The following is an 11,385-nucleotide window of genomic DNA, read 5'->3' as shown; positions in this document are numbered from 1 at the left end:
GACTCGACGGCACGTAACAACAACAACAAACATATAAAGTAGGTAGTTGTTATGTGTCCTTGAGTTGACTATGACTCATAGAGACCTTATGCACAATAGCTTTGAATTCTGCTGTATCCTGAGCCAATATCACTCTCTCTGACACACCTATCCTTATTTTTCCGGTTATTGTGTCAATCTATCACGTCTGCGGTCTTCTCTTTTATCCACTGATCCTATCAAGCATGATACGTTACTCCAAAGACTAGTCCCTCCTGGCTACATGCCCTATGTGAAAAGTCTCAAAATCCTTTCCTCCAAGGAGCGGTTTGTTTCCACCCTTTCCAGGACAGACTTGTTAGTTTTCTTGGCAGTCCAAGGTATGTTCAATTTTCTTTTCCAGCGCAACTCATTCCTTTTTCTGTCATCCTTGGTCATATCCAGCTCTCTGAGGCATAGCAATTAATCTTGAAGACTGTGGCATGCATCAGGTGTGCCTCAGTCTCTAGACTGACATGCTTTTTCTTAAACACTAGGGAGAGGTACCTGAAAGCAGATTTTCCTAATACAATTCATCTTTTGATTTCCTGACTATTGGTGCCAAGAGTGTTGATTGTGGAAATGAATAAGCTGAAATTGTTAACAACTTCAATCTCTATCATAATGCTTCCAATGGGCCCAGTGGTGAGAATCTTTGTGTTTTTTTGTTTGTTTGCTTATGTTTTTCAATCCTTATTGCAAACTATAGTCCTTGATCTTCTGCAGCAAATGCTTCAAGCGCTCCATAGTTTCAGCAAGTAAGGTTGTTGCATTTGCAAAATGTAGGTTGTTAATGATTCGAATGTCACATCCCTCCTCATAAAGTCAAGCCTCATGAATGATCTGTTCTGTATATAGATTGAAAAGGTATGGAAACAGAACACATCCTTGACACACTCCATTTATGAATCATGCAGTGTTTCCTTGCTCTGTTCTGACGACTGCTTCCTGGTCCAAATAAACGTTTCACATGAGCACAGTCAAATGTTTTGGGATTCCCAAGTCTGCTTAACATTAGCCACAACTTGTTGTGATCCACATAGTCAAATGGCTTTGCAAAGACAATAAAACACAGATAGACATTCCTCTGGTACTCTCTGCATTTGGCCAAGATCCATCTGACATTGGCAATGATGTCATGACCTCTTCTAAACCCAGCTTATATTTAATTGTAGTTCTCTATCTGTGTACTGTTCCAGTCAGTTTTGTATAATTTTCAGGATGATTTTGCTTGGGTGTGATATTATTGATATCATTCTATAATTTCCAACACACTCTTGGATCACATTTTTTTGGAATGAAAATAAATATGGATCTTTTTCAGTCAGTTGACCAGATAGTTGTCCTTTAGATCTGAGCAAAGCCTGGTGACCACTTCCAGGGCTGCATCTGTTTGTTGCATATGTCAATTGGTATTCTATCAGTTGCTGGGTGTTTTCTGAGCAGCTTAAACTTTCTCCTTCATCACCATTGCCTCTTGAACATAGATATTTCATGAAATACTTCTGTGGGAGCTCTTTCACCTACAGTGACTCTGTGTACTCACTCCTTCCATCTTCTATTGATACTTCCTAGATCATTGAATAATCTGCCCACTGCATCCTTAAGTATTGCAACTCAAGGCTTGAATTTGTTCTTCACTTCCTTCATCTTAAGACATGCAGAGTGAGTTCGACCCTTTTGATTTTCTGACTCCAGCTCAAGAAGTCCCTTAGTGGTGCAAGCTGTTACCAGCCCAAAAACTTGTTGTTTAAGTCTCCTCAGACGTTCCATAGCAGATGTGACTTTTTTTTTAACTGCAAATGAGCTGTTTACAATTCTACTCTTGCCAAGTCATGTGACTATGAATTAGAATAGAGACTCAAGGATAATTAAAGAGTAAATCCTATGTGATCGGGTTAGAAATAATACACTGTTTAAACACTATTTCATCTTTTTTATTAAATTTTATTAATTTTAATGAACATTTACAGAGATTTTTGGTGTCCATTCATTCACTGTTGCACTATTTTCTCTGCCCTCCCCCCCCCGTTCATTCCTCTTTTTTTCCCTCCTTGAAAGTCTGTTTTAATTGTCCAATTGTCACAGTGCTTGTAAAAGCCAGTTCTGATTAAACCCCTTTGTCAGTGTGCCCTTTGCTATTCCCTATCACTTCTCCCTGAGAGAGACTTCACCCTGATTCATAAGGAAAAGGGGATGGCGTATTCTCTTAGCTACTTCCTGCTGAAAAGGGACGCTGTGGGTTTCAGGGTAAAGATCTTCTCTCACTACTCTAAAGGGCCCCTTTGGCAATAGGAAACATGTAGACTATTGTGGAGATTGATTTTGGAATTTAGATGTGCTGTTATCAGTTGTGCTTAGCCGTATGTGTTCATATCCTTGAAGATGTATCATGGAACTGTTGCAGCCTAGAAGACACAAATTTAACTAACAAGTTAAAAGTACATGAGTCAAAAATTAAAATCAATAATATTCCTAGTAGAGGTTCTAACAGTGGCACAAATCAAGTTACAGAGGGAAGGCAGTTCTTAAAATAAAAGGCATCAGGTTTGTAAAGTTGTAAATCTTAATGATAGGAGACTGTCCATCTTTCTGCTGCAGAGTGTGAATTCAAATCCATAGAAACATGCAAGGTTTTGGTTATAGCACACACACTAGGATTACTCCACCAGAGCTCCATAAAGAAGTTTAATTTTCAGCTCAACCTCCTGGAAAGCATATCATAATGTAGCCTTCATTGCTGTTGAGTTGTAGCTACTTAGAGCTGATTTCCAGACAGTTTTCAGAGGCAGTAAATCACAAGGTAGGAGATTGATGATCTTTCTCCAGTGGAGCTGCTGGTGGACTCCAACTCTCTGCCTTTGGGTTGGCAGCACAAATAGGCTGTGTGATTTCTCACGTATTTTCTAGCAAGGAGAATCTTTTGAGAGTTCTGCGGCACTTCTTATTTTGAAGACTGTAAATGTAGTACATTTATAAGCCACAGGAAAAAAGACATGGATTAATAAGCCAAAATATTAAAAGTCCTGGAAGTGGGTGGGAAGTCTCTGTAAACTTCCATTAAAATGAATAAATACATTTAAAAAATCAAGAAAAAATTTTGGAAGTATATGGTGCCTAGATTTTATGTAAGAAGCTCTGAAGCACGGTGTATTATATTACATTGCTATGCTTTTAACCAAAAGGTTAGGGATTTGGATCTGTCTGTTGATCCATGGGAGAAAAGATGAGTAGTCTCCTTCTGTAAATATTTACAAGCCTCAGAAGTCAATGGAAACTTTTACAGGAAGCTGCGATCAGGAATTGACTGAATAGCAGTCTGCTCAGTTTGGGGTATGTTTTATATGAGAAATATGTATTAAACATCATTATTTTTATTTCTTAGTGTTTTGATTTTGTACAAAAACATAATATAATTTTGTTGGTGAGATATTAGTGTGAATATGAGTAACATGACAGAACTTGCTATGCACAATTATTGAGAAATTTTCGACATTAAATTTTTTGAGAGGGTAAATTAGCAAAAATGACATTTTTTTTCCTTAATACATTCTCACTGTGCATAAGTAAACACTCACAGATACAACTGGAAATGATAAAGCAACCAAAGACCAAAATGACTGCGTAAATGAAAATGTCAATAAATTGTTGTTGCTAGTAGGTACTACTGAGTCCACGTTAGCTCATACTGGATCTCATTATATGCTTTAGTCTATTCTGATAGTCACCATTGAGGGTCTCAACAATCCATCTCCTTGAGGGTATTCTCTTTCTCTGACTCTCAACCTTTCCCAGTATGTCTTTTTCCAAGGACTTGCCTCTCCTAACAATACGTCCAAAGTATGAAAGACAGTTTCACTATCCTTGCCTCTAAGGGGTTGTACTTCCTATAAGGCAGATTTGTTTGTTCTTTTGGCAGTACTCTTCTCCTACACCATACCTCAAGAATCGTTCTTTCTCTCTCTCTCTCTCTTTCCTTCTTTCTTTCTCTCTCTCTCTCTCTTTCTTTTTTTTTTGTCTTCCTTCCTTCCTTCCTTTCCTTTCTTTTCTTTCTTTTTTTTGTCATCTTTTTCCATGGACCAAGTTCAGATACATAGAAACTGATGAAAAATACTATGGATAGGATCAGATACATTTTAACCCTCAAACTGACATTTTTCTTTAGCACTTTAGAGAAGTTCTTGGTAGCAGATTTTCCAAAGGCAGCACATCTTTCTTGACTGCTGTTACCACAGGTGTTAATTGTGAATACAACCAAGTAAAATAGAAATCATTAACAATTTTAATCTTCTTTCCATTTGTCATGATGTTGCCTATTGATTCAGTGGTAAGAATTTTTGTCTTCTTGATGTTGAGAGGTAATCCATGTTGAAGGCTATAGTCTTTGATTTTTTGCAGTGCTTCAGATCCTCTTCACTTTCTGCAAGCTAGGTTATATCATCCAAGTAATGCAGGTCGTTGATGAGTCTCCCTCCAATCTTGATATCACATTCTTCTTCATAAGGTCCATGTTCTTGAATTATTTGCTCAGAATTCATATTGAATAGGTGTGGAGAGAGGGTACAACTCTGATATACTTCTTTCTTGATTAAAAACCCTTTAGTATTTCCTTGTTCTGTTTAGTCACTTGTTTTCTGGCTGGCTTGTATCTACAGCCAGAAGCTCTTTCTTCTTAGAACTTGTAGACTTTGCCACACCTGGTGTGCAATCAGCCTCTGATTAGTGGGAGCACCCCCTCAAACTGGGGCCCTGCCCTCTTAATTAGTACCTTTACTCAACATACTTCACAGTCACCTAAGTCCAACCTTTGACCTGTCAGATTGGCAATGATTATCCCTTTACATGAGTCATCTCTGATTTGGTACCTATCCTGCACCTATTCCCTAGATGGGCAAAGACATCAGCTCTACCCAGGCAGACAAACGTAGGTTTCTCTGAGGCCAGCAGAAACTCTACTCCAGGCTGAGTGTCCCACCTCTTGACATACTCTCAACATAGTCTAGGCCAAAAGAAATATTACTCATGACCTGACTCACATCTTAGAGCTTCAGTCACCATTTAGTTGAGCAGAAACGCTGCTCTGATCTGGCCCCCCAATTCCAGCCTATGCCAGGCCAGTTTGTTTTTTATGTCCCATAACATGTATATTTTTTTCATGATATTGACATGTTTACATGGGTACAACAATGTATGTCACTTTGCTGTATTGAGAGATTGACTTGTAATTGCTGCTTATTTTATACTTTATGCATTTGTATCCTTGCTTCTTTATAGTTTACTCTTATGAACATAGCTTCTCTTTGCTTAACTGGGATGACTTGCCTGGCTTTCCATTCAGTATATAAATATTATCAGGATCAACTGTGGTGGAAAGTTTCAGCAGAGGTACCAGACTAAGACAGACTTAGAACCACTACTAGTAATAAATAATGTATTTTCAAAAACTTTATAACTAACAAAGGACCACTGTTAGATATAGTGCCAAAACCAGAGCCCCTCAGATTGGAAGGCACAAAAAAATGAAAAGAAACAATTTTGCTCATACTAATAAATTAGAAGATGTTGTTGTTATGTGCCATCAAGTCACTTGCGACTCATAGTGACCCCATGTACAATAGCCTTGAAACCTGCTCTATCCTGTGCCAACTTTACTGTTTACACACACCTACCCTCATAATCCTAGTTACTGAATCAATCCATCTCATCTATGGTCTTCCTCTTTTTCTCTGTCCCTCCACCTTTCCTAGAATGATATTTCATTCAAAGGAATGGTCACTCCTTGCAACACACCCAAAATATGTCAGACGAAGTCTCAGAATCCTTGCTTCCAAGTAGCAGCCTAGTTTCAGCCTCTCTAGGACAAACCTGTTTCCTCTCCTGGCAGTCCATGATATATTCAACACTCTTCTCCAGTACCACAGCTCAAAGGCATCAATTCTCTATCATCCCTAGTCATTGTCCAGCTCTCTAATGCATAGCAAGGAATTGTGAAGACTATGGCCTGGATCAGGTACACCTTCATCTCCATACTGATGTTGTTGTTTTTCAGTACTCTGGAGAGGTTTCTGACAGCTGACATTCCCAATGCAATCTGTCTTTCAATTTCCTGGTTGTTGGTACCAAGAGTATTGATTGAAGAGCCAAGCAAATTAAAGTTGTTAATAATCTAGCCTCTTCACTATCTATCCTGATGCTACTAATCAGGACAGTGATAAGAATCTTTGTTTTCTTGATGTTGAGCTTCAATCCATATTGAAGGCTACAGTTCTTGACCTTCTGCAGCAAGCATTTCAGGTCCTCCTCAGTTCCAGCAAGTAGGGTTGTGTTATCCACATAATACAAGTTGTTCATGAGTCTTCCTCCAATCCTGATTCCACATTTCTCCTCATACAACCTAGCTTCCCAGATGATTTGTTCTGCATATAGTTTGAAAAGGTACGGAGATAGAACACATCCCTGGCATACACCTTTCTCGGTTTTGAACCATGCAGTATCTCCTTGCTCTGTTCTGATGACCACCTCTTGGTCCATGTATATGTTTTGCATAAGCAAAAGCAAATGTTCTGGAATTCCCATTCTTCTCAGGGTCATCCACAGTTTGTTGTGATCTACACAGTTAAATGCCTTTGCATAGTCAATGAAACACAGATAGACATTCCTCTGGTACTCTTTGCTGTCAGCCAAAATCCATCTAACATTAGCTGTAATATCCCTCGTACTACAACCCCTTTTAAACCCAGCCTACACATCTGGCAGTTCTCTGTTGATGTACTGCTTCAGTCATTTTTGGATCATTTTCAGCAGAATCTTGTTTGCACGGCATAGTAATGGTATTGTTTGATAATTTCCACACTCTGTCAGGCCACCATTCTTTGGAATGGGAACAAATATGGATCTTTTCCAGTCAGTTGGCCAGGTGGTTGTCCTCCAGATTTCTTGGCATAACTTAGTGAGTGCACCCAAGGCAGTGTGTGTTTGTTGAAATATGTCAATTGGTTTGCCATCAATTATTTCAGAGCAGCTTGAACATCTTCCTTCGTTACCACAGGCTCTTAATCATATGTTGTTTCATGGGTAGAAGGTAAAAGTTCACCACACACATTTAAAAAATCTGCTATTTATAACAAGTTGCAACATTCCTTAAACATATACAAAGTTGATTTTTTTTCTTAGTACTAATTCATATTTTTATGTTTAATTAATTTAACCTTTTAGTTAGCTCACTTAGGAATAAGAAAATCTATTGAACATTTTAAAATGACAATTTTAGTACTAAAAACCATCTCATTAAATATAAGCAGTTTTGGGGAGAAAAAAATAAATTGCTTAAATTGAACCCAGAAAGGAGTAAGGATGAAGAATGGAGGATAGAGGAAGTCATTGATGGATTACTATAATGCATGACTAAATTTCCAAGTATGTTTCTAGTCAGACTTTTAAAGAAATAATAAATCTAAAGCTAATATGATTATTTTAGATTATGGAAAAATTTCTTTTATTTTTATGTGGAAGATAGGATAAAATTTATGAATAAAATTTGCTATTAAGTGTAGCAGTCTCAGTTGTCATTAACAATGCAAAAATCTTCCATTACTCATGAACAGGCAACTCCCATACCATTAAAAAAATAAACAATGATTAACTGGGATCCATCTAAGAAATGTATGGTTGTTTCAAAGGTGAATAAAATGCAAAGTTAATCCAATTTATAAAGTTATGGAGAAATAGCATCTTTAAACTCAGTAGATGACTAATACAAATTTGCTCATTTTTATTTGAAAAAAGAATTTTTATTTTGTTATATCACTACAGACCTCAAAAAGGTTTTTGTTAACAATGACACAGTTACACATTGGTAAGTTCAAGTGTGTCAGAGATAATAAGGATTGGATAGGGTAGGGAAGGTTTCGATCAGTTGCTTATAGGGTCACTATGAGTCATACTTGATGGTACTTAACAACAACATACAGAATATTTAAAGAACTTCTAATGTAATTGGTTCAACTTAAAAATGGGCATAGAGACTATAAAGCACTATTATAGGAAGCAGTAAGAGAACTAACCAAGTGGAAAAATATTCCTTGTTCATGGACAGAAAGACTTAACATTGTGAAAATGACAATCCTACCAAAAGCAGTCTAATGTTCAATGTAAGGCAACTATAGATATAAAACTCATTCTTCAAAAACATAGAAAAGGCAGTTTGGAGTTTTATTCGGAGAAGAAAGAGACCCTGAATAAGCAAAACTCTTCTAAAAAATAAAAAACGAAGTGGGAAACATCCTATTTCTTGATCTCTAAATCTAATACACAGTCACAGTAACCAAAAGAGAATGGTATTGGTACAAAGAAAGACACATAGATCAATAGAATAGAATTGAGAATGCAAAAGTCAACCCACCAATCCATAGATAATATATATCTGACAAGGAAACAAATCCTAGCAAATGGTGCAACGGCAACTTCTTCACAAATGGTGCTGGCAAAACTAGACATTTACTTTTGTGCATTAAAAATATTCTCCAACAGGGTGAAAAGAAAATCTACTGACTGGGGGGAAAAACCAAACACCCAAAAAAACATTTGGCAATGATATTTGAAACAAGTGTATCATAGTAAATGTTTATAGAATACAGTAATGTCTCCACAAGAAAAATATTGATAAGCCAATAATTAAATGGGCAAGAGACATGAAAAGACTTTGCACAAAGGAAGAAATCTGGATGACCATCAAACACAGGAATAAATTCTCATATTGCTGGCAATCAGAGAAGGGGGCAGGGAAAGCACTGAGAAAATTGTGGAAGAGGTACTAGAAGAAAACTTCCCAAATATCATGGAGGAGGAGGAAATCCACATTCAAGAAGCTTAGCGAGGAACTGCAGGGATGGAGCAGTGGTGCCACCATGTCAGCACCCAGAAACTCAACTTGGATTCCATCATCGGGAGCGCCTGCTGGAAGTGCAAGGCTCGTGGCCCCGGGAAGAATGTAAAGCTGCCTCAAGTCCCGGGAGATCTTCCTGAGCCAGCCCATTCTTCTGGAGCTGAAGGCACCCCTCAAGATATGCAGTGACATCCACTGCCAGTACTACGACCTCCTGTGGCCGTTCAGGTACGGTGGCTTCCCTCCAGAGGACAACTACCTCTTCCTGGGGGATTACGTGCACCGGGGTAAGCAGTCCCTGGAGACCATCTGCCTGCTGCTGGCCTACAAGATCAAGTACCCGGAAAACTTCTTTCTGCTCCGTGGGAACCACGAGTGTGCCAGCATCAACTGCATCTGTGGCTTCTATGATGAGTGCAAGAGATGCTACAAACTGTGGAAAACGTTCACCGACTGCTTCAACTGCCTGTCCATTGCGGCCATTGTGGACGAGATCTTCAGCTGCCAAAGAGGCCTGTCCCAGACCTGCAGTCCATGGAGCAGATTCGCCGCATCATGAGGCCCACGGACGTGCCCTACCAGGGTCAGCTGTGCGACCCGCTTTGGTCCAACCCCGACAAGGACATGCAGGGCTGAGGCAAGAAAGACCGCGGTGTCTCCTTTACCTTCGGGGCTGAGGTGGTGGCCAAGTTACTGCACAAGCATGACCTGGACCTCATCTGCCGGGCGCACCAGGTAATGGAAGAGGGCTACGAGTTATTTGCCAAGCGGCAACTGGTAACACTTTTCTCAGCACCTAAGCACTTTGGCGAGTTCGACAACGCCGGCACTATAATGAGTGTGGACGAGACGCTCATGTGCTCCTTCCAGATGCTCAAGACCGCCGACAAGAACAAGGGGAAGTACGGGAAGTTCAGTGGCCTGAATCCTGGGGGTGGTCCACCGCCTCACCCCGCAATTCCTCCAAAGCCAAGAAGTGGCCTCTTTGTGGCCGCCCTCTGCCCCCAGATGGCAAGCTGACTGTCCAGAAGCCTGCTGCCGCAGGGGTCAGAGCGGCCTGGGCCCACCCCACTGGACTCCGAGTCTTGGCCTGTTTCCCCTTTCCATCAGTAGCAGTGTCCAATCCCCAGGCTTCTTCCCTCATGGCTGCACCTTTCAGGATTGTGAGCGCGATCCTGGGCCAAGACTACAGCTTGCAGCTTAGAGTAAAGGTAGGCTGGTTCATGAGTGCCCAGCAGTACTGGGCCTTGGGGTTGGCAGCTGGATCCTGAGGCAACCCATCTGGTCTCTTGAATAAAGATCAAAGCTGGATTTTTTTTTAAAGGAAGCTTAGCGAGCTTCAAATAGATTAAGAGAAAAACATCAAGATCTATCAGTCAAACGCCAAACTACCTTCCAGAATGGTTGTACCATTTTATGATCCCAACAACAATATATAAGAGTTCCTTTCTCGCCACATCCTCTCCAACATTTATTACTTGCTGTCCTGTTAAATTTTGCCACTGTTATTGGAGTGAGATGGTACCTCGTTGTGGTTTTGATTTGCATCTCTCTTATTGCTAGTGATTTGGAGCATTTCTTCACGTGACTACTTGCCATTTGACTATCTTCCTGTGTGAAAATTCTTTCCATGTCTTTTGCCCATTTTGTAATGAGGCTATCAGTCTTTTTCTTGTGGAGGACCAGGAGTATTCTGTAAAATTCTGTTATAAGACTCTTGTCTGAGATGGTATTACCGAATGTTTGTTCTCAGTCTGTAGCTACTTTCTCAAAAAGCTGAACATAGAAATTCCATATGACCCAGCTATTCCATTACTTGGAATTTACCTTCAGAAAATGAGAATTGAGGTACAAACTGAGATTCTGTATACTAATGTAGCATTATTCACCATCATAAGAACATGGAAACAGGCCAAGTATCCAACCACAAATGAATGGATTGAGAAATTATGGTACATTCACACAAAGAAATACTATGCAGCACATAGTAGCAGTAATTTTGTAAATTATTACCTAAGTTGGGAGGGACTGGAGAGCATTATGCTGAGTAAACTAACTCAGTACGACAAGGATAAATATTGTATAAAACCATTATTGTAGAATAAGGATCCAGTGAGTAGGAGAGGTTAGAAGCAGACAGATGTGTGTGTGTGTGTGTGTGTGTATGTGTGTGTGTGTGTGTCTGTGTGTGATTAATCATTGGGTTTTACAATTTGATGAATGGAGGGGTCAGGGAAACTAAAATAATTTATTCTTGAAAACAATGTATTGAAATTTTGTAAAACTAGTTGTTAAAAAAATTATCAGTCAAATTCTCCAAACTCAAAGATAAGTATAGAATACTAAAAGCACACCACAACAAGATGAAAGTAAATAATCCAATAGAAAAATGGGCACAGGATATGACCAGGCACTTCACCGAAGACGACATTCAGATGGCTAACAGGCACATGAAGAAATGTTCAAAATCCCTAGCTCTAAGA

The 11,385-nt window shown here is 39.4% G+C and overlaps 1 pseudogene; it reads left to right on the top strand.

Annotated features, from left to right (window-relative positions):
• Positions 1 to 10,173, top strand: part of LOC102848274 — an 11,545-nt pseudogene extending 1,372 nt beyond the window's left edge.
• The last annotated feature ends 1,212 nt before the right edge of the window (positions 10,174 to 11,385 follow it).

The sequence above is a fragment of the Elephantulus edwardii genome, unplaced genomic scaffold (genome assembly GCF_000299155.1).
Source record: "Elephantulus edwardii isolate Elephantulus edwardi_28Jun2011 unplaced genomic scaffold, EleEdw1.0 scaffold00070, whole genome shotgun sequence".
NCBI classification, from domain to species: Eukaryota; Metazoa; Chordata; class Mammalia; order Macroscelidea; family Macroscelididae; genus Elephantulus; species Elephantulus edwardii.
The sequence above is the reverse complement of the archived record's forward strand: the minus strand, read 5'-3'. Positions and strand labels throughout refer to the sequence as shown.